The sequence below is a fragment of the Grus americana genome, chromosome 4 (genome assembly GCF_028858705.1).
Source record: "Grus americana isolate bGruAme1 chromosome 4, bGruAme1.mat, whole genome shotgun sequence".
Lineage (NCBI taxonomy): Eukaryota > Metazoa > Chordata > Aves > Gruiformes > Gruidae > Grus > Grus americana.
The window spans coordinates 41,494,441-41,519,029 of NC_072855.1; the positions used below are offsets into that span (position 1 = coordinate 41,494,441).

Consider the following 24,589-nt stretch of genomic DNA (forward strand, 5'->3'; position numbering starts at 1 on the left):
GAATTTTTATCACAAGAAGTTTTATACTAAGGCCATCAAATCCAAAGAAGACTACTACTATAGGTTTCTATATACTCAGGACAAACATACACTCATACACAGTGGAACCAGCCCTCCTACTCAGGAACCAAAGTGGCTTCACTGATAACCAGGAGAGCCAACAGTAAAGTATCTGAGCTGCCTGACCATCCTAAGCACTACAGTTACTGATAGTGAGAAATTAATTGCTAAGAACAGTTACAGAAGAGCTGATCATCCAAAAGTACAAAGTAATATAAATAAAGGAGAAAAAACGAGGAGTACAGCTAATGCGAGCGATTAGGAATGAAGATAACTAAGCAGGGCACCTAGCAATAAAACTGCAGATGACCCAAGCTACTGGAAATGACGTGTAACCAGCATGATTAATATAGCTAGCAGAGGGCCAGCAATGAAAAGACTAATACTGAAGTTCAGTAACGACCCTAGCGAAATCTCTTCCTCCAGGACCAGCACAGTAACTATATCACACCCAGGCAAAATCCTGGGAAATTAAATAAATCTCTTCAGAGCAATCTGCCTGTTAGCTGGACTCTTCTCAGATTGTGCAAGCGCAGAACAGAGTGGGGAGATGAAGGGGAGCAGTGGTTGCCTTCTCCAGCAAGTCCCACAAGCCTAAGGAGCAGGATGGTCAGGCCACTCACTGCAGTACTTTGCAGGCTAATGGGGGAAGAGCAAGGTGGAAAATGAGCTGTCCTTTCATCTTTCAGCGACTACTTTGTTGAGCAATTATTCGGTGAATTCCATGATCATACTAGAGTGCCTAGATACTTTACAAAACACATACAGTTAGAATATCTCTTTCTCTTCACGTCTATTTGCTCAGCCTGTTGCGTGAGAGTGGGAAAGCATTGCGCTCTCAGAGTGTAGTATCAGTCCCTTTCTCAAGTTTCTGGATGGGTTGTACGGCAGCAGTCACTCAGGTTTTGATGCCGCCAGTCAGTGCCAAGAGCAGCCAAACCAGAGTGCCTTCTGCTAGAGCGTGTTGCTCATCGAAAAGAAGATGGTTGGGGAAGCCAGGAGACTCTGTGACACAGTGCAGGCTCACCTCGCGTGCCAGGACAGCTATGCTGCTTCTGGTACCCAGCCTGCTACATGGCATGGCTTCCTTTTTCTCAAATGTTTTACCTAAAAGAAAAGTCACAGTACAAACTAAATAAAAACTGGTGATTCCCTTCGGACAAACAGGAAATGACGTGTGTTGCTTGCCAATTCCACAAAGTTTTGTTCCATAAAGTAGTGTATACTAAATTTTGCCTACTTACGAGGCCACATCATGAAAAGCACAGCTGCTAATTTGCAAGACATATTGACTTAATGGAAAATTGCAAATATCCACCATCTTTCCAGATTTGCTTTGCGTCACTTAATATTTTTGAAAGCCAAGATTTTATGAACAAATAAGAGAATATGGCACTAAAACTTTATAACCAGGCTTGAATGTGAAAGAACAAACAAATAACAGATTGAGCATAAGGGATTGGGGCATTTTCAGTTTTAGACTGCTGTTTACAACAACGAAAACAGAAAAAAATGGAGTAACGTACATTCCAATGAATTGTATTTCTGGAGCTTCTAGCATTGCAGAACATTAAAACCAGCATTTTATCTTGAACTTCACTCACATTGACACAAATCTGTGTTCATATACTACTTTATTCTTCATTCTCCTTTCTCATCCTCTACTACAAAATTACATTCAATAAGCCCAAACGAAATTACTGTCCTTTCAGTTTAATTTTATTATAATCAAGCCAGCATTATTTATTTGGTTATGGAAGTTTTATTTTACAACATTTCTTTCAAATGAAGCTGCAGAAATATTCCCTGAAATATGCATTTCTTCTGACTCTTGTTTTTCCTTTTAAAAAGTAAACGTTAATATTTTCCATTCTTATTTACTTAGTCTTCAAACTTGTGTAACTTGCATTTTTTTGTTTATTAAAAATAATCCCAGCATACTTTATCTGCAACTTACTCAATTGGTAAGTATGTCCTACCATTTTAAATCTGATTAATGAATTGAAAGTAAAGTGGTAATCCTACATCAGTTCTGTATATTACCTCATGGGTGTATATAGTAACACTTTTCTGAAGGCAGATATTATGTGCAAAACTAGGAATACAGTAACTCGCTATAAATTATTCTCTTTGTTGCCACTGGTGCCATTTATAGTTAAAAAATTAAGCCTACAGTAGAACTATTCAAGACATGTAATTTAAATGTCTTTCTCTTGCAGATGAAACAGACTTCAAGTCATCTTTGCATACGGTTCAGCAGTTGCAAGGGGCTGTGGACGTTAGATTGCCACAGTTCTTCAAAGAAGCGCTGATCAGAGCCTTCCAAGTAATTTACCTGTGCCCTGCTGATTCCAGGAGCTACCAACTCAACACACATCACCTTTTGCACGTTCATATGCCAAGATTTACAAGAATGTCTCTAAGTCAGAGTAACCCACCCTTGTCTGCACTCAGGGCATCAGTCAACAGTTTAGACAGTATCTTTTATCTTAAACTCCTTCTATTCTCTTGCTGCACAGAAAAGACCATAGTCACCCTCCTACTTACAATGAAAGGTGCTTTGGGGGTTTGGTTTCTTTCCCTTACACAAGTATGTAAATGTTACTCTATAATACTAAAAATCACCTCTCTCAATTAATCTGTTTGGGTCTTTTTTTTTTCAATAAGGTATAAAAATCCTGTCTCTCCCTTTGAAAACTACTTGCTCTTCCTCAAAGAGGGATGTTTCTTTCACTTAGGTTTCTTTTTGTTTGTTTGTAATCAACCTATACATTAAAATGTGCATAAGTACACCAGCTATTTCTGTATAGCTGATTATTGCAGCCCAAACACAGCAGCAATCCACTGGGCAAACAGGTGGGGGCTAACCGATCCCTGCAATCTTTTTCTTAGGTAAACCGTAAGGCTTAAAAAAACTAAAAGGAAATGAGACCATGTTGGGAAGATGCATGCAAATTCAAATGTTACTGACTTATTTTAAGATTTGTAGATAATTGCAATTAAATTAATATCCCTACAGTAACAATGACAACATATAACGGTCAATCCGGTTTTACTCAAAAAGGATGCACGTACATAATTCCAAAGATGACAAATGGATCAGGTTGGATTCCCTCTTCATTTTACCTCAGCAAGGTCTGTCAAACACCATTATCCCAGGAATCTCCAACAATTTCAGTGGCAACAATCCAAATGCAGAGTTTGCCCTACAATGCTCATGTCTGCATACCACGGTCTCCAGCATCCTCTCAGAAACCCACTGGGGTCTTTTGGACTTGCAATGCACAAGGGACCTTGAAATTTACTGTTCGTATTTTCACTCATACTTTGAACATGGTAGAAAAATACCAAGTTGTTGCTAGACTTTTTTAATGCTGATGTAGAAATTAATGCTTCCCAATTCTGTCAAAATATTTCGGGAAGAAACTACAGCTGAGAGTGGCAAATCTGTCGATGCTGTCACACACCTCAGAAATGAAATCTGTAAAACTCTGCTGTCCTTCAGCAGTTTGTACGTGAAGATTGTTAATCTTGAAAATGTAAAGTACTGTATTTGATGGAGTGAACTGAAGAGATACAGAACTGTCTCCTGACAGTTTCCTACCTTAGCAGAGTTTAAAGCACAGTTATAATCTATAGCATTCGCACTTGCAGAGCACTCTATTTTGGCTCAGATGATCTCTTATCTTAAAGCATTTCAGAGTTTAACTGACTAACAATAATCTTACGGAGCTCAGCATTCACGGTGAGTATAAGGAAGCAAACACCCTTGTTGCTTCTTTCAATGGGGAAATGCCAAGCTAAAATCAACTGTCAGTGGAACTCCACTGCTTCCAAGCGTGTATTTGATAACACTAAAATGCCAGCATGGAGCTAGCTAAGTTCTCTTGTGATTTTTAAAGGTTTAGTTGTTAGTATACTTACTAGAATTTTCTTATCTTTTTCCCTATTAGCCACATAATATGTCAAGGATCTCAAAGCATGACTACTTTATGAAAACCATCATACAGGAAGTTAACTTCACATCAACTTCTTAAAACAAAAATTACCTTCACTTTCTAGATTTCCTTTGCTGTGGTTCTAGGAAAAAGATACTTCTGATTAACACCTTTTGCACTGCCAGTAGGCAGGGTAAGTCAATACAGAGAAACTAGACTTGCCTTGCCAAGAAGATGACCAGATGCTGTCCCAGAGCTCGGATATTGCTGAATGTTGTATCGACTCTTTAACCTGGCAGTCACAGAAAAAAAAAGAAGGTCACTTCAGTCACTCACATGGTCCCAATCAGCGTGGTCCTACAGTCCATATAACTATTGAAATAAGTGAAAAGGTGGCACAAAGCAAAGGAAAAAGGTTATAAAATAAGACTGGCAGTATTTTTGCACTTTGCACTTACAGTTATCACTGTAAGCATTTGCATGTACAGCAAAGTCCTACTTTTAACTCTGTCTGCTTATTAAATGCTTCCAGAAGCAAATTCTTGCACAAGATGAGCTTCTAATAGTCCTTTGCATTATTCCTATTTCATCTGAAATACCACATAATAGTACTTTATAGCACAGTTTCAGGCATCACTTATAATGCTCCAATACTTTCCTTGACAATGACTGCTGTTTTTCCCTTTGCGCAAGAAATTAACGTTTTATTTGTGTGCTCAACATATATTTGTATTATTTAAATACAAAGCAGCAGTAAGTAGCAGAACATACCTAAACAGCAAACACTGCCTAGGAAGGACAGACACTGCCGAGCTGCTAGCAGAAGTAAACAATGAAACTGAAGAGAAAAAACAAGCCAAGCAAAGAACCCCTGCAAAAGGAAGATAAAACTGTTGTCAAACAAGTTACAGTACTGAAAATAGATAAAACAATTTCATATAACATTTTTAACTTAATCATTCACATGTTTCTGTCACCACAGTACTGACAGTAGATCTATATGTTTATTAGCCAGTCATCACAGAAAAAAAAATGAAAAAATTGTTCGAGAAAAAAGGCGGAGCAAAATTTAAGTTTTATGTGAGACCATAAGCACCAGTATCCAGCTGCTTAAATTAATGCATAACCATGAACTCATACGATTCCTTACAAAAAAATAAGAAAAATTAACCAATAAGTTTGTAATAAACAATTTTGTAACAAATAATTTATAGTAATAGCTACTTCTTTTCAGCTTATGGATCAATCATTTTGAATGTTTCAATGGGCATTCAATATTTTAAGTTCTCCCTTGATTTATGAACCAGGGGCCCCAAAATCACGGGGTATTTATTTTCCTTTACCTGACAGGCTGTCTATGATTTCTAAAAAAGCAAACAATGTCCTCAGGTCAGTACCATTCACATCGCTGCCATATCTGTCGTAACATCTAACGGAAGCAAGGTACTTTCACTAAATATTCAGACTAAGCAAACAGTTTCCGAGAACAAGACGGCACTGCCAGTGCTTTGGGAAGATTCAGCGAACGTACCCCTGGGTGGTCTCTCGGTCCGTTGCCCTAATCTCGCTTGTTCCCAGCCAGGGCTCTCCGGCTTGTCCCTTTCCTGACGGACCTGGATCTAAAGCACGCGGTTACTCCCACTGACGATGCTGTAGCCCCATCTGTTTCAGTGCAAGGGAGGAATTTAAGGACACTTCACAGAAACCTGAAAGAAAGGCCAAAAGGGTTGTAAAAAAATTAGCTGAAAACAAGAGAAGAATCTCACCTATGGAATTAAACTGGTACCTTTGAAATATGTTACAGTAAAATGCCTTTAATTATTCTATGTGGCAGTGTCTTTTGATTTGCAGATTAATTACTTCTTTTCCTGTAGCTGGAGTTATATATTTGCACACCCAGAGTTTGCTGGAAGTGAGGGTACTGAAAAATGACCTATGTGACATTTTCAGTAGGAAACTCATTTATATACCTCAAGGTCCTGGAGATAAAACCTCACATTCTGAGGTGATGAACAATATATTTGATTTAATTCAATCTTCTTAAGGAAATTAATAAAAAAAATAACTCCAGAGAAGAGAGAGACTGAAGGTAGTTGGGGTGAAAAATACAGAGTGGACCGAAGAAAATTATGCATAATCACGAATACAATGAAAAATAAAAACAAAGTATGAAGTTTGAATATATGGCATCACAGATATAGCAGCCACAGAGCTTGAATTCTAACAAAAGGAACTGTAGTCTGTGCAGATGCCTTTCCTGATTTTTATTAAATTAAATTTTTATACAGTGATATCACTATAAAAATTGCAAAAAGAACTATCTTGAGAACATTAAAAATACGATTTTGAAAGTTGTGAGAGCTCAACATATTAAATGTCACAACTCCAACATGATTTTTCTCCCCAATTATACTATTGCTTTTTTAAAGGAAGAGGAAAGCTGCTTCTCTTGTGAAACAGCAATTATAGTCTACTGGACTATCTTGTTCTGCATGATACCCTGCTGGGCAGAACGCAGAATATACTAGTCAATCATCTGTCACTTTAACCCTAGAGGAAACTTCTGTCTTTATGAATCAAAGGATTAGTGAAGCTGGTAAGGACACCGAGAAATAGACGGATGTGGGGGGCAAAATGCAGTTCTCAGTAGGCATAATCCGCTCTTGACTCAGAACTTGAATTCGAGCTTTCAGTCCTTTCAATGAATAACATATTTGATACGTGTGTTAGATTGTCACATTTTGTACTGCATACTCTCTTTCATGGACATTTTTTCTTGTTTGGAGGAATCTGTAAGGATAGATTAGATGGAATGCATAGGATGAGAAACAATGAATAAAGGCTATAGTCACCAAACAAAGCCTACAATTAGATGTTTTAATTTGATTAATACTGGCATCACTATCAACGTCCAAGGCATTTTGAAGATATTTAATAAGACAAATATGTTTTAGGAGCCAGATTCTAAAATGCGAAAGTGTGAATTTTTCTGCCTATTTTTCTGTTTATAAAATCCCATTGAGCCCTAAAACTTTGAGCTGACCTTCTTCAAAATATTTTTCTTTTTATTTAGATCAGTCAGAATAAAGATGCCTATTGTTCAGTCTTCCACCCCTTATCAATTTCCAATTTGCAATGAATGCTTATGTTTTGCCCACTTTCCAGTTCAGAAGTTATCATATCATTCTTGCTCATTACTAGCCTCAGCCATAAGTCAACACTGATGCATTAGTTTAAAGTAGCTGAGATTCACTATCCAGACACACAGGCAAAGCTTCTATCTCAGGCCACCAACGTGACATTGCAATAAGCAGAGAATCATAGTAACTCCATGCCATGAGGCATGGACAGTCACCTTAATACTGCCAGTCACACCTATAAGCCACATCCTCTTTAATTAGTATTTAATTCATGCTAAAGCTCTGTTCATCTTATATTTGCATCTTACCATACTATCTAATAAATGACACTTTTTGCTAATAATTAAACAAATTTCTTTTTCTTTCAGCCTGCTGTTGCTTATCTTATATCTGTTTTGATAGTAGAAAACTAGCTAGTTTCATTAATTTGAAGTACTGCAAAGGAATAAAAACTTGAGATATAATTTCTTAAATAGCTACAAACTTTATCATAAACAAATACTGCAAAAAATAAAAGATTCTAACCGAAAAACAAAGTACCATGACCGATAAACTGGTAGTGTTAGTTTTGTACTCTTTGAAGTTCAGCAGGAAAGTTAGACTTTCCAAACGTGAAGTCCCTCCTTTTGTTGCACATTGGATAGGAAAAAAAAAATCAGACAGAAGAAATGAGTTACTTATCCATCCATGACAACAGCAGTGTGTTAAGTTAATTTTAGTATTTGTCAAAAGAATGAAAATAGGATGGCACCATTTTCCAAAGCTGATGGTCTGAAAACTACTACCGGATCTCCCCGGCTGATCACCCAAGACACAGATACCCTCTAAAAAATACTTTATCAAATATAAGTGGACCTTAAAGAACAGACTGGAACGACTTACACCACAGACTGTAAAAAGACATACACACTCGTGTGGCTGGGCTTTATGCACTACTGGAAGGACGACTGTACATTAAACCAAGCACATTATAACAAGAACAAAACAGAGTAGAATATTCCTCACAGTTCTGTTGTCCACAGAGTAACTTTTGTGGCAAACTGATCATTTTGTACTGGTGACTTTTCCCCTCATCTCCATTTGCTATTAAAAAGTTACACGTTGGTTTATTTATTTTAATACTCAATTATAATTGCATAAGGAGTGATCTCAGCTCATGCCTGAGGCTATCTTTTTACTAAGATGGACCTACATTACAAGAGGTTTTGAAACCACTTTTGCCAACAGTGTGCAATACTATGGCAAGACTAAGACTCAAAGACTACTGGCACACCACTCTGTCCATAGGTTGCTGTAACCTATAAGCAACTACAAGATATTCTCTGGAAAAAATCATATTTTCACAGAAAGACCGTTGACAAATGTAAGAACTTATGTTTCCTTAAGCCCTTTCCTATGGTACTTACTTGTAAAAACTTACCACTTTTAAGAGGTTTGCTGACAGAATGTGGAAGACAGAGACCCTAAACAACTTCTTAGTCAGTGCTGTCTTTAGATTGAAATACACATTTTCCTGTTTCCATTAGTAAAACTGACGTGCAGTGAAAATGAAACTAGATTTAACATTGCTAAGATGCCATTCTATAGTTGATCATGCTCAGATAATGTATTCCAGAGAAAAAGACTAATATTAGAGAGAGATTTATATTTCTCTCCTGACTGCCCCCCAGCAGTAGGCATAGTAGACAAAAGATGATGAAATTCTACCAATTACAGAAAACTCCATAAACCAACCTTATTCATACAAAAAGGGTATATTCAAGGAATCATAACTTTGTTTTCAAACATGTGAACTGAGATGAATAGGTATAATAATACTCTGGACCTTGCTGAAATAGATTGTCTAACTTTTCTCATTCAAATTTTATCTATCACATAAATATTGATCATTTTTAATATGTGACTTGATTATAATGCTTCTTAATAACTGTATTTCTATATCCCAGATTATGCTGCACAAAATCTTATCTGTTTGCATATAGTAATGAAATATTTCACAATCTGTTCTTTAGAATACTTCAGGTTGGACAGGCTTCTCAAACCTTATCTCTGATATAAGGTTTGTCAAGGGGACGGGAGCTATTGTTTAGCGCATTTCTGAGAATTCCTTCCAAAATACTTTGTTTCCCACCAAGTCTTAGAGTTACTGGCAGAAATGCCAGCTGAAAGAACCAGCAGAGCTGAAATGTAAATTCCTTTCACTAAGCTGCTTGCTTAAAGGGCCAGTCTGCAAAGAAGTTAAAAACAGTGTATGATCAGCCATGTTGATGTGGAGCTGTTTATTTGGGTTCTCGTAGGTCATGACACCTGTATTCTCTTTTTTATGCTACATATTTTAATAAATGTCAGTAGAAACATAGGAACAATTTGCCCAGTAAACACAGCAGTGCCTTCACACTCATATAAATAGGCTGCTTAGTCCAAATAGATTGAGCTAGCTGAGATGAAAGAATATAAAAAGGTAAATGAAAAGGTTATAGATGGGATTCTCGCTGCCATTAGAAGACTCCAGGAAACTGGTTCTCCCCCCAAAATCAAATGGATTAGTTGAACTGCACGCTGAACTGAACAGTCAAAAAGACCAGTTCGCTCATCTAAAGAGGCTTGTTTGCAAGCGTTTGAGTCTCTGGTGAACAGCCTGATGCAGTACTAATCAGAAGGTGTATGGCTTTCCTTAGATGTGAAAGATGGAGTTTTTGCTGAAACTGTCTGATACTCATTTCAGCCTCAAACTGTCAGTAATAGATTGCCACTAGCCAGTAAAAAGTTCACTATAAAGAATTATATGTCCTTTCTGTCCTTGGTCACTGCTACTGTGTTATCTACAGTAGGCAATTTTCTCATATGTTCTTCAGAAGGTCATTCAAAACTCTTTTACTTGGCAAGATGACGGGGATCTAAAAATATTATGTTCTCCAGGCATTTAGCTTTAGTTAAATTTCCCAGTGTTCAAAATAAGATGAAAGTCAACAAGAAAGGTTAAATTCAAACAATCTGGTGCTTATAATTTACATCATATGAAACCAGAGCCCAATTTTGTAATTTTGTCAGGAGTTTAAGCTGTCATATTTAATAGAAGTACCAAGGATACACAATATATACCAGCCATTCCTAGAATATCCATGCCTTTTATACATGTATTTAAGTCAGACTTTTATATAAAAAGTTTGTACCTTCTAGCTTAATTTTTCACTCACCGAAAAAGGAAATAGCCTGGGAAGTTGAGTATTCATATTTCATCTCTAAAAATATGCCCTCATTATGTACAAGTCATAATACTTCTGAAGTATACACAATAACCTTGGAAAATTACATACGGAAAAAAAGTCCTCCTCAAGCTGTGCAAGGTTTTAGGAAAGGTTTGGTGAGTTTTTTGGGGGGTTACACTTGAATTTTTAGTTGTTTATTTTTTAAACCAAGATTACAATGTATGTGTGGTACAAAATTAATTTAACAGCTGTCACATTTATATTCAGTCATTAGCCTTTTTTAAAAATATTTCAGATGACCCCTTGATAAATCTACATATATATATTCTCCTACTTGCACAGAAATGGCTTACACTCGGCTTCCTTTTAAATGCACGATTTTTTGAGAGTAACAGCTGTGTACACAAGTTCCAAACTTACAGATTTACTACCTCTGACGGTGCTAGCATAAGAAATACCATAGGGAAGGAATCCTTATGATGATGTGGTTCAGCTAACAAGGGCTAAATGGAACCAGGAAGGAAGGATTTGCATGGGTTTGTTTTGATTTTTTAAAATGTTTGGCTATGCATACTCTTCTCAAAGGAGGGTCTTAAGAAGATGAGCCATTCGGGTAGCTTATATCTGGTATGAAAAACGTGAAGAAATGGAGAGAGAAGATAAAACAATATTAGAAGTAAAAAGTTTGTCAGATGTAGCATTGGTAGCTTGTACTCAGCTATCAACAACTATTACCAACCCATCCACTAATTTGGACTCCTGGGTTGCTGTTAGTCTTTAATTTTCAGTTAATAAATGTCTGAAACTTGCCAGACTGGAGTTTTTAGAGTATTACAGGTCTATAATTGTGCTGGTTAGTTGCAGGCCAAGGTTTATTATCTATCTAATAGGCCCTCATAAAACAGAAGACCTAGTAACCTCCTAAAGCTTGTCAGATAAAAGGAATACAGTCTGAAGCACTACCTTTCATGAAGCTTGAGCGCCTCACTTTCTATGATGAAAATTGTGCTTGGGCAGGGAACAGAGGACTGCCCAGCCTCTGCCATTTAAGGACGGACAAGTGGGGAGACTGGGCTATCCCATGTGGTTATGAAATTACTACTGGCAGAAAAGAAAAGGAGGACGCTTGCAGTTTTTGATCAATTTATAATTCCTCTGGCAACATCAGTTGAAGACACTGTCCTATTAAATATCACTGTTGTGAAACTGAATTCTGTCATATTTCTGCCAGCATTGTCACAATGCTCACATAAAAGCAGCATTGTAGTTTAAAATTTTCAGCACCAACTATTTTAAGGAATTCAGTTTTCACTTTTACTTAGGTTTACAGCTGAATCTTTAAATAGAGCATAGTATAAAACATGCCCAGAAATACTTCCTTTTCTCAGTCTATTCACTGTAAGTTAAGAAAGAAAGGAAGAGTTAAGAAATAGGAAAATGCCCAAATGCGGTCAAGTTGCAGCTATCTGTGGCTGGATCTCTGAGTTATGTACTACTAGGTCCCACTTTCCCAAGCAAGTATATCAACTTGGAAAACACTCTATTGCTAGATGAAATACACTCAGCTCTGACCAAAGCAGGTGGAAAAAACAAGGTGATAGTTTGCAATGAGAAGGAAAAAGAAACCTGATAACTGAGCATCATCCTTACCCACTCTCCCTCTCTTTGTTCTTCACATGTCTGAAGGCACGAGGTTCTGCTCAAACTAATTGCTAAGCCAAAGCAGCCTGATCCTTTCAAGTATTGACAAAATAAATCTGTCGCAGCAGCTCCCCAATGTCTTTCATGTATTCTGTCCTACTAAAATAACCACAATGAGCCACACAATCATCACATTCAGACAGCATTACCATAGCTCACTATATTTAGGGACAGACTGTGAAAATAATGGGCAGAATCCTCCGTATGCATCTCATCCAGCCACCCGCCGCCTCGCTGAGCCAAGCAACCATGAGCGTATTCTCCCGAGTGCCAGTCCTTCCACAGATTCTCAATCCTTTTCTATTCTCAATTCAAAGTCTTAATTCTCCAGTTGATCCGTAGATCAGGTTTTCAGCTACTCTGTGACAGTCATTTCAATGAAGCCTTTAGCTTTGCAATCCATGATACAATATGTCTTTTAGTTAAAAATTTAGGATTAGGCATAATAATAAAAAGCAGTGGTCATTTCCCTTAAGGGGATGTGAAGCATTATGGTTTTTCCTAAGGAAATTAAGCTAAATCATAGCATAGGAGAAACATTTTTGGCAAAAGCATAGAGCTATAAAAATGAAGGTATTTGTGTAAATTGTCAAGTATGCATTAGTACAGGAAGACAGTAACAGCATGCCAAAACTCCCAGGAAAAAAAAAAGTAAATGCAATATTTTTGAGGAATATATTTAAAAGTAGAAGAGAACAAAAGAAATCCAAACTGTTTTGAAGAAGAAATATTATGACTATTTTGTTGGTTTAGCATAGATGAAAACAAAAGCCTTTGATACAGGGTTTGGTTTGGGTTTGTTTTTGTTTTTGTTTTTTTAAGACTATAACCATAAAAAAAGCTTTGTTTAAAGAAGTTCAAGCACTTTCCATAGTTAAGCAAGGTGTCAATGAATCAAAAATACAAGGAAACTGAATAACATCTCCTTCTTCAAGTCTAGCTTCACAATGCTTAATAGCAAAGACCATCAGTTATTTGTTGAAACATATCATAGGAAGACTAAACTTAGTTCAGGAAAAAAGATATTAAATTAATTTTCTCAGATACGATTGTGAAAAAAATGGAATTAATCCATTCTTGCCTATTTTCTTTTGTCTCTACTTCAGCTGTCTACATGAGATAACTAAGAGAATAAATAAGAGAATTGCTAATGTGTGCAATGAATGCTTAAATATCTAATTCCCACTAAAATAATGAGGAAAACAGTAGATCTCAAACCCTCATCCTTGAAGTATAAAAACCACTGAGGCCATTACAAATGGTTTGTAGGTGGTCCCTCAAATGGCATTAAACAATTTCACACAAAAGCTTCAGATTTAAAAACATTGAATATGTAAATTTATGGCAATTTGTGGACCTATTAGTTTCAAGAAGAATTCCATCTGCAAACAGCCATCTAAAAGAAGCCCCATATTTTTTCTAGAAGGAAATGATCCTTCTCTGCATAGATGACGGATGTGTGCCTCTCTAGAAACATCAGCAGTATAGACTAGAGTGGGAAAACACTGGTGAGAGTATAATGACCGCATAGTAATACAGAGTGGAATAACAACGTTTTTTTTCCAGCGCATACTCTCATGACTGCTTTCTAAGCGTTCCCCTGGAAACAAAAGGCCATCATTTATGAACTTATGTTCAACCTGCAGACCTTCAGTCTTCCATTAAGTTCTCACAAGCTTTTCCCAGAGGTGGAAAACCCATCCTTGACGAGGGGTTCTTCCTAAGGGCTTTTATAATGACTGAAGCCACCATTCCTTTTCATTCTTATTCTCCAAGCTAAACCACAGTTATTTTTTGAGTGTATTTGGTTAAAGCTATTCGTATTCACGTACAGACACGTCCACTATCTGAATCTTCATTATATTCTCCATACCTCCACCCTTCCCACAAACCCTCAGCATTTGTCAAGCTTTAACCAGCTGTGTTTCACAACGTTCCCTTAAGATACATGAGAAATTATGGAGTGTATTAGTTCTTTATAATAAAATAAGGATGATCAAACCCAGATATGTAATCAATATAGGCATATTATATATTAATTTTGTTTCAAAAGAAGACAAAGTGAATTGAAGCACTATTTCAGGCAATCTACCTTGGCATCTCCATTGGGAAAGATATCCCAGTGTGCAAAAGGCAGAGTCAGCAACAAGCCAAGCAAGAGACCTTGAAGGGACACCGAGTTGAAGAGATGAGAATTATGGGGAGTTTGGGGAGTTTAAGGTTAGAGGTACTTTTCAGCAGGAAGAGGAGAAAGCATAGGGAACAACTAGGGCAGTTGTTCATATGAAGAAAAAGAGATATGTTCAATTAAATCTAATAATTAGTGAGCAGAATCTTCATAATTTTGATTAAATTATGCAAGCTTATACTCCTAAAGTAAAACAATGGTCTATTTCGGGTTACTGTGTATTCCCATTTGAACTGAAATTAGTAAGAAGCATGAGCACTTTTTTAAAAAAAAAAAAAAGTCTATTTTTATTTCATTATCTGAAAATGTATGCATATCTAAGAAAATGAGCTTTCTATCCGATCTTCAGTCTTTTGATAACTACTTATTATGTATTTCATTATGACAATGCCTCTATACCTTAGCATCTCAACTATGCTGAAGTGCTCTCAAATACCCACAGCAAGATACATTTAAACTAGTTTATAAATTGTTCATTTGCTAGCACATACAATTAGATGAATTACATTCAGAAAAACTCATTGTTATGATTTTTATTTGGGTCTCCAGCTCTTATTTCAAAACTTAGACTAACTTCAATTTTAGGTTTTAATTTCTGTATCAAGTGGTACAAATTCTTCAAAAGGAAGAACTACCATTTAAATTAATCCTCCTTCCCATTTCAAAAGAGAATGTGATGTAGGCGTGAGTGAAGGTTTACACTTTTTTTAAATCTGTGAATCAGTTTACCTTTCATTTGATGGAGGATGCTCAACAAGTGAAAAATTCTTCAGCACAGCATCCCAGATGTATTCTTAGAAACTCTGAGGACTTGAACTCTGATATTACTTATTTCAGTGCAAGTCACGAACACAACATCTAGAGCTAATAAAATCATACTAAGGAAAAGAATAATTAGCTTACAGAATTCACTTGAGCTATATAAACATTGACTATGTCCTGTAAGTTTTGTTTGGTTTTTTTTCCCCCCTCTTATTTACCATAGTGAGATGAGCCAACTTGCTCCTACCTTTGGTGGACCTCAATGTGACAAGAGAGTCTAAATTATTTGCTTTACAGAAGTACCGCAAGGAACACACAAGGAACATGAGCAGAGATGCTCTGACTAGGAAGATGACTTCGAGACCAATACGAAGTAGTTCTGCTGCTGTTGACTGGAAAAGTTCAGGGAGAACAAAAAACATCTTATCAAACCCCAGTCACAAATAACTTGTTTACACAAACTGGAACAAAGCAAAACAAAAAAAATCAAATGCACTATGTTCCATAACTACAGTTAATTTTAATAACTATAAAATTGTTTAGATTAAAAAACCACCAACCACAACACTAAAACATAAACCAGAGTTTCTTACTTAGCTTTAATAAGAGAAGAAAATATTTGTTATGCAGAGGCCCTACTTGCTAATTAAAACCATAATTAAATGTTTTGCAGAGTCTATAAAATTGCTGCTACAAAACTAGCAACAATTTTTCCCCTCAGAGCTATTAATAAGGTAACGTCAATGGAAATCAAGAAAAGCCACACATTTTAGTTGTATAGGGGACACTAATTGAGTGGTTAAAACCAAAAACCAAGTAATGAAACAGCATAGCTCATCTTACTATGTAACTGCACACACTCTAGGAATTGATGTTTTATTGGATTTTATTGTAACAGACATTTATTCAAATAACTTGTGGATTTCTTTTCAAAGAAGATGCCTCCTATCCCAGTATAAATAAATTACAAATAATTTATTATGAATAAATGGAACAACAATCTCTTTAATTCATTCTACTTGTAACTTCACCTACTTTAAAAGTGCTAAAGAAAGGATTTAAATTTATCCTTGCTCATTAAACCTGCAAAAAGCTTTGTAAATTGGATGTAACCCTTTCTAATTCACTTGTGCTTGCTGACAATAAAGACCATATGATTTAAGAGCAACTGATTCTGAAGACATTATCTACTGACTTCACTGAAGTTCATAGTCTGAGGCTGAAACAAGGGGGTTAAGGACTACCCCTTAGAAAGGATAACGATGAAACAAACACAATCTTTCTAAATTAAAAACTGGAAAAAAATTTAAAGTCTAAAACATACATTAATACCTTTAGTATTTTTAAAGCCGTATTTCAGTGACAACACAAATAAGGATCCTACATTATTTTGGTAAGTCTTGCTGTTACCAAAAAAAAAACCAAAACACCACACTGGAAGATAATGTTCTTTTTGACAAAGTGAACACCCCATTTTGCATCAGTGAAGTACGTGCCAACTCATGCCTACCTAAAGCATCACAGTTTAACCCAATCAGTCATAAGGGAAATAACACTTATATTTTGAAAACTCTACTGAAAGCAAGGGAGTGGTTGAAAAACTGCTCTACCATATACCATAATCATTAGTGCTTAAAAGAAGATACATATACATATACACACAGAAGAAAAAAATTAAAGTTCATTTAATAATTGTAGATTACTTCAGAGTCATGGATAATAGGAAATATTACCAATAAAGTATACAACAATCAGTTTAGAATTATTTTGAGAAGTGGACATGGTAGTGCAGTATGAGGTTTAAAAAAAGAACCCTGAAAAGCACCATTAGGTGTGAAAAAGATTGTTTAAAGCAAGTTAAAAACATGAAGGAGAAATAATAAGACAGAGGGAGATATCTGTCATGCTGTTAAAAGAGGCAAGACTCAGATTTTCCTGAAATTGTCTTAAAACCCAGAATCTCTCTCCAGAACAAAGCTAACTGTCAAAAAATCACCCCACAAAAATGACTTATGGTTTGAAGCTACACTAACTTCTCCATAGATTGGCACTGCAGTTGATAAGATCCACTCTCTGTGTGCCCTTGGCAAGGAATAAAAGCGGTAGTTCCTCAGAATTTGCTTGCACAGACATGGCAAAGCAGGTACTTCAAGTTGCTCATCTCCTGAGCATCATTAACGCTCAGCTGAAGACTTTCGATGATGTTATTAAAAAGGAATAGTTCAATCACTGTTTTCTTTCACATTCACTTAGACTTAATCTGTAATATGTAATATGGCTACCAAATTTCTGTAAGAGAAATATAATCTTTTTTTTTTCCACTCATGCCTCCCCCAAGCGTCATCTTTTTTGTTGCTTTATAAAGTAAACAGAGCACATGACTAATACATTTATAATTGCTCTATTTCCTATCTGATCAGTAGAAGAAAGGGGAGACATCAGAATAAACATAAAATTTTGTATCATTCAACTCAGTCTGGGTTACACAGATGAAAGTAGTCAACTTTTGCTGTCCCCAGACCACAGCTTTTTCCTATTTCTGCATATTCCTTTAAGGACTTTTTCTTCATACTCAAAAAACCCCTAAACACATGGACACAGTTATTAAAATAGACCAGGAAATATCACCACAGTTCAAGTGGCCCTAAATGAAAATAATGTATTCCTAGAGAATAAGTGCCTTTTAGAAAGCATTCTTTATGATACTCATCACAGACCACTTGATATAAAAAGCAACAACTTTGTTTTCCATCTGTAATTATACAAGTATTTAATGAGCATATTATGTGAAGTTATTGATCTGAGATATGAGAAGCTCTACAAACTAAATCAAACTATTTCTAATTCACTTTTGAAACAAAATCGTTGGAAATATTAGTGATATTTTTGTTTTAGAGAGCCCTGTTTTACAGAGATCATGCAAAACTCATCTTAATCTAAGATGTGCTGGGAACCTGACCAGAACATCTTTGATCTTTCAGCTGAAAGCGTGCCCAATGAAAATATAGTTTCCAGTGGGACACGGATATTCAGAGATTATCCTGTACGCACTGCACTACAAAACAATAGTCTATCACAGGCAGCTGGGATATGATGTGAGTGCATTGTAATTGTCTGAGGATCTGTGAGTGACAGCTGGCTGAATCAAGTGGGAAGATAGAAATAGTATATTCTATTTGGGGGTAAAGGGAATACAATAAAAGAAGTGTAATTTTTTGCAGCTGCAAAGCTTTTTTGACAGCAATTCGCTTCCAATCACTTTCAAGTAATGCATGAATAGGATAGTCAACGTCATTAAAATAATTTACTAGTCATCAGGAATAATAAATGACTAGATTCATTTACTATTCACACACATCTATTGCTAATGTAGACACCTAAAACACATGGTTAGAGACAGCACTCTGCATGCTAACACGTCAGATGTGATACTGAAATCTACTCCTCAGACAAGAAATAGTACTGGAAAGAGCAGTGACTTGGAATAACTTCAGTGGTATTTCTCAAACATCTGCCCATTCATTTCTTCAAGGCACTGCTCCTAAAATAATCTTCAGAACCATTAACTGAAGCCATCTATGAACCCGATATACCACAAACATGATATGAAAGAACGCAGACCTTCATACATAGAGACAACCTGTCTATTGAAAGGAAAATACCTGTAGAAAAAGGAAAAAATGCTTAGATCCAATTGTTGGCCTTCCAAGGACATTTAATACTGGGCTGCTGATGTCTCAGAATACTCCTTGATCTATTCTAAGAAATTAACAGAGCATTCATTTTATACAGGAGCAAAGTTATAGTCAGGGACGGATGGCTGTAACTGAAGTGCCGCTGCAGCCCAGCACCTCCCTCCTGTCACAACGGCTCCTTCGCACTGATGCGCGCAGGGTGATCTTTGGTAGCAGCCTATAAACCCGTCCAGCCCACGGGACACTTGATTGCCTTCTTCTGGGGGAAAATCCAAATGCTGCGGGACAGCTGCATGGCTCTGGTGTCGGTCGCAGAGCCCCTCGCGGGCTCTGCTTGCTGCGGCAGGGGCTGTTTCGCCAGCACCAGCTGCCCACCTCTGCGCCGGACAAAAGCATCCGCAGCTACAGGCTGTAGAAATCCACTCTTGTGCTTTCCCCACTCTGGATTTAAAACTTTAGCTGGCCAGATAACTGAGATTACCATAGAGGATCAGCTTGTCCCCAGTCCAATGAAGAAAATAACCACATATGTTTAAAAATAAAATCCAGCTAGACACCGTGCTGATCAGCTATGTTATAAACCTTCTATACCGACAGTAAAATCAACATGGCTTTTGAGGCTGGTAAAGAATCTGCCTCACGATGGACTTAAAACAGTCAGTCGCACTTTACATAGATCATTGCAAAAACGACTTGGAATTCAAAGGATGGCTGATTTAATAAAGGAAATTTTAAAACTTTGCAGGGACTTCTGGATTTTATTCTAACTTCTCAAAGGCTTTTTTGTGTTTGATAAGAAGAAATTATTGGCTGTATCACTTTCTCATTGTCTTTTGTTTAAGCTTTAACTTTAATTACCTTAAGTGGAACTAAAATAAAAAACCTACATAAGCAAAGCCAAAGAATAACTAAGACATTATGCCTACTTTGCAAATCTATTTCAAAACACATACTTGGAGTATCTTGATCTCCAGTGGAATCTTGCCTGCCTATACTCCAAATATAAAGTGATATTTGATCCCAAATTTAAGTTATTAAATGTATTTCTGATTATTCTAGGATCACACGGGCATCATGAAGCCTTACCACAGGAAGCACAGCACTGCTTCCACTGTGGAAAAAAAGCATCCGTGCTGTTTTCATTGCAGAAACCCTTATACGGGCCCCTTATTTTAGATTTCTTGGTTTATTCTGCACTTAGAGCAAACATTAAGTTTCTTCATGCCTAAAAAATGCACTCGTATTCCTCTTCAAAATTACAGTACAGAATGACTTTTTATGAACTGACCAAAAATAATCTAGTTGTTAATTTATAAGTGTAAGAAATCTTAAAACAGCCTTTTTAACAAGCTTACTAGATACAAAAATAGTAGCTTCTGCCTACACAAAAACTAGCAGAGAAGCGATGACTGAGTGTATTTGGGTTTGTACATCATTTGCAATATAGGACGGGGGGAGGCAAATAACTTTTTAAAGATCATACCTAACACTTCAGAAATTTCTCACTAAGTAGAGGCAAGAGAGTAATGTTGTCAGTTACTAAACTCCAGGAGAATCACATAGTTCTTAAGTGACTTCAATCTCCCTTTCCTCAAAATACTGCTCAGAGCACAATAAGCCTATACGTACGGATGCCACGAAGACGTACCCATCGCTCGTACAGGCTCAGCGTGCTCTTAGTACAACAGAATTTGCGCCCTGCCCTTTTCTCCTTCCTCCTCTGACTACTGACAGCTGAGAAGACCAACATTTTTCCTGAGCACAATCAGTATTCCCCTACGAGGAACTAAGGGAAGAACTGACAGGTTTTGCCAGTGCTGTCCTACCGCCCTCGCGCCCGTGTGAGCAGCGGGTTACCAGAGAATTGGGAAGAGCAACAGTTCTTACTGAGGCTTTTTGAAGGAGGTGTAATATTCCCATTTAAGAAGAAACTTTTGAAAGCTAATAATAAAGATAGCAATGCTAACCCTGCATTTAAGAATCATCTGCTACTACTCTTTTTAAGACTTCATCATACCCTTTCATAATAACCTTTTCACAGCATTAACAAAGCTAAAACGTGTCTTAAAGTAGTTTTCATGTTGTGGTTGGTTTTAGCATCTTAGTTCCACGGGCCCTTGTTGCACATATTTGAAATTCATCTAAATGTCAATCTTTGCTGAAATTTGGAAGGCAACACATATATCATTTGCTATTATGATAATACAAATAATTTTCTGATATTTTGAATAGTAAATTAGCGCTATTCAACTACAACTCAGTATCCTGCAATCCTAACAAAAATATCTTCTGAAAATGTATTCATTCTCTTGTGAAAACTCCAGCTTCCATGTATGAAATGCTGGTTAAATATACATCTCAGAAAAGGTAATGAATTTATTCAAATAAATGAAACACTATATTCACTCAGTCTTATTTATAAGAATTTGTTTCTTCTACATAACTTGTCTAGTTATATTCCCAATATTGTGACACAAAAGCAAAACAAAATCTCTGCAGTTTTGGGAATGGATAGTTTTTTGGAAACTGAAATAAATTCTAAATTTGTGAACCACATAAAATATTTATAATCTCACAAATATATCTGCCAATGTCAGTCTTTTTTCCTATGTCATCCCAAGAAAGTAACGACAATGAGTGAAACAATAAGAAAAAATGCAGTCTTTAATAATTTTGCCCAATTAGTTGTCAAATATAAATGAATGCTGGTCTTTTTTTTTCACCTAAAAAAAAACACATTAAACTTGGTTGTGTCAGTTCATATTTAAGAAACATGAAAACAGGTCTGAAATAATTGTAACTTTTTTTACATCATTATCAATTGAAGTGAAAAAGAACCAGACTTTGCTAGCCATTACAGTGGTCACTGTACCTATAGTAATAAAATAAAAAGGAATGTTACTTCTGTATATATAAATTAAAACATTCTGCCGTTCTTTTTAGAGACACTAAGTGAGTTTGTAAGTTAACTAAAACTTCTGAGAAGAATATTAAACACTACTTAGTGATTGCTCGAGTTTTTACTAGTGTTTTTAATACAAACCCCAAACCAAATTACTCTAGTATATTCCTCTGATTAAAAGCCAGTATCACCATGAAATTGTTTTTTGTCCTGCAAGCAAATCAGGTCACTCCTTTTTGAATTCTCATTCTTTATTGCCAATTGGAAATCTTCAGTGTTTTGGAGATTTGCCACAGTACTTTTAATAAATGTCAGTTGATGGGATTATAATGAGAATTAGAGAAAATAAGAATTCTACATTAAAAAAAAAGAGAGAGAGAAAACCATTTAGAATCAAAGGCTAACTTATTCTGATTGGGAAGCTATGCCTGTTTGCAAATTCCAAACACAGAAAACTACAAAGTGAAAACATGTTCAGTTTATTATCTTAACAAATTCATCTAGAACACTTAGAAGTATCTGATACGTAAATCAAAATTAAAATATCGATTGGCTTGGAAAGAAAGTTATGGAGATTGAGACAAATATTGCTATAATTAACAGCAATGTTTTCTATTAAAGAAATCTGTGACTGTGGACACAAGATAAATGTAAAATTCAATATAAGCCTTATTTTATCTGAATAACAGAAACCCAGGTTAGGGGCCAACATCACAGATTCAGATTCTTGATACCTGTTATCTTTATTTCACAATTAGTACAGACAAAGGAAAGGTACATGACTAATTAAGTAAATGTACTCAAATCCTCTTCTGTGTAGAGAATACTAATTTAATTAAAGCATTCCTATGAGCACAACATACACTCTTTGCAGGATCACAATGGGTTTAGACACTTATTTGATATTACATCTGGCTGCCACAGGCCTTGCCTTACACTTCATAAACCTCAGAAACCCTGTGATACACAAAACTATCAAGCCCGAAGTCCTTTGCCATACATAGGCACTAAGTGTCCTTGAGATGCTCCAAGATACCATACCCAACCTCCCCGTCAGCTCCTGAAGTCAACAGCTCTTTGACAGGAGAGCAGATATAATTTATCTGCCAGCTACATCCGGATGTCCTAGAGCATCTCAGATGGCACTAGACACCTCTGTGCTGGCAAGAGAACAAATGCAAGAAGCATGACACATTCCTGCTCCATTAATACATCGGACATAAATGCTGCCTGCATAATGCATACAGCACGTTTGAGGGGGTTCTCAGTTCCTCAGACCAAGATCAAGTCTCAGAGAATAAGTGGGTATAATGATTCACATCATTTCCGCTTCAATTTCTATTTGATATTCATACAATAAACGTGAGACTGACCTACGGTGCTGTCATGACCTTTTATTAACTGACAGAGAGGGTCTCTACTGATATGAAAGCATACACTGAGGAAAGGTGAATCTCACAGCAGAGACTGAGGAGCATAGGGTGGTCTCCTCACCCTTCTCTTTTGTCAGCAAGCACACCAGCCACAAACTATCTGAGCAAGCTACCAGATGCTGTACCAGCGGTCTTAGGAAGAAATAAGCATGAGTGCCCAGAGGAAGTCTTGCTCCTCTTTGCCTTATGCAGTCATCAATTCAGACAAGCACCACAGTTTCAGAGAGGCCTCACAAAGGGCTGTTCATTAGTTCCAGCTTCTCCAATAGTTCAAGTATCACCTTGAACCAGGCTCCATGTGAAAGTGTCAGTTATTTACATGCTTGTTTTCTGAAAAAAAACAAACATGGGGCTACTCCTCATTTTCTGTGACAAGAGGTCAGTTGTCTCCATTGGTGGTTTGTGAAACACACTCAGAGTGAAGCAGCTTAAGACTGCATACTAAGACTGTGAGATACAAAGAGCATTGATCTTTCATTAAATTTTAGTTCCAATTGAGAGAATACAAGCTCGATGAGAGTACACAGTGAACCTCATATTATATCTGTTTAACACAGACACAAATATGTTCAGTGCTTTAAATTTGAGTTCTCTCTCCTCGCTGCAGGGAAGAAGGACCATGTCTCAGCAGGAATTACAGTTGAGCATCCCAAGAGTATCAGTTGTGTATGAATGTTCAAAGGTGAACTGTAAATCTCAATGATGAAAATTCATTTTTCAGTCATCATCCAAGGCCAGCAGGACTACAGACAAGGTAAATGCATACATTCAGGGTACATAGCAAAGCCCCCTCCCCTCCAAAGATACTTTTCACCCTTTATCATGTACATGTGACTAGGTGATCAGGACTGCTCAACTTTCTTCACACTACACAGTGGATATAGCCCCAAAGCTGACAAACATCACGGAGAAATGGATAGATACATACAGAAGAACTCATAGATGCGTTTAGCACATGATTCACAGAGTTTACAGTCAAAGCAAGGTCTCAGTTTTAAGCTGTACTATTAGCTGCAGCTTAATGCACATTTCCCACAGCAGGTGAACATTTTATTTATTCCAGCATCCTCTAAAGACAGATTACCTCAAGCTATTACCGTCAGGTGCTATTCTTATGTCCGCTATACCAACACGTTTTGAGCTCTCCAAATACTGAATGTAATTCACAGGTTGTTATACAACAGTGAAGTATTGCATTAGTTCTCTGATATGCTAGGAATTACACCCAGAACAAAGCAATTTAAAAGTTTAATAATATTACATATTCACTACTCAGCTTCTGGACTGTTTGGAGACAAATATGATCTGCTGTTATTGAGCAGAAAAGACTTTTAGAACTGTATTGAACCTTAAGAGCAAAATCTTGGTTCCTTCAAGAAATTGGATCTAATCAGATGTCACAGAAATTTCTCAGACTGATTTTTTTTTTTCCAATCCCGATATTTTGTATTTTGAAGAATGAAAGTTTCATATACAGTTTCTCAAAAAATCTGCAATAAAGAGCTACCAAGCTTTACTACCAGCCAGGAACTAGTGACACCTTGCTCCCAACTCTTACTTC

At 36.6% G+C, this 24,589-nt stretch overlaps 1 long non-coding RNA gene across 1 annotated transcript in view; it reads right to left on the reverse strand.

Moving 5' to 3' along the window:
• Nucleotides 1-5,533: 5,533 nt before the first annotated feature.
• The window catches only part of LOC129206221 (uncharacterized), a 222,716-nt gene continuing 203,660 nt past the window's right edge, over nt 5,534-24,589 (reverse strand). The window contains exon 3 of the long non-coding RNA XR_008577058.1: nt 5,534-5,704. This is a non-coding gene — a long non-coding RNA (uncharacterized LOC129206221). The remainder of the gene's footprint in view (nt 5,705-24,589) is intronic.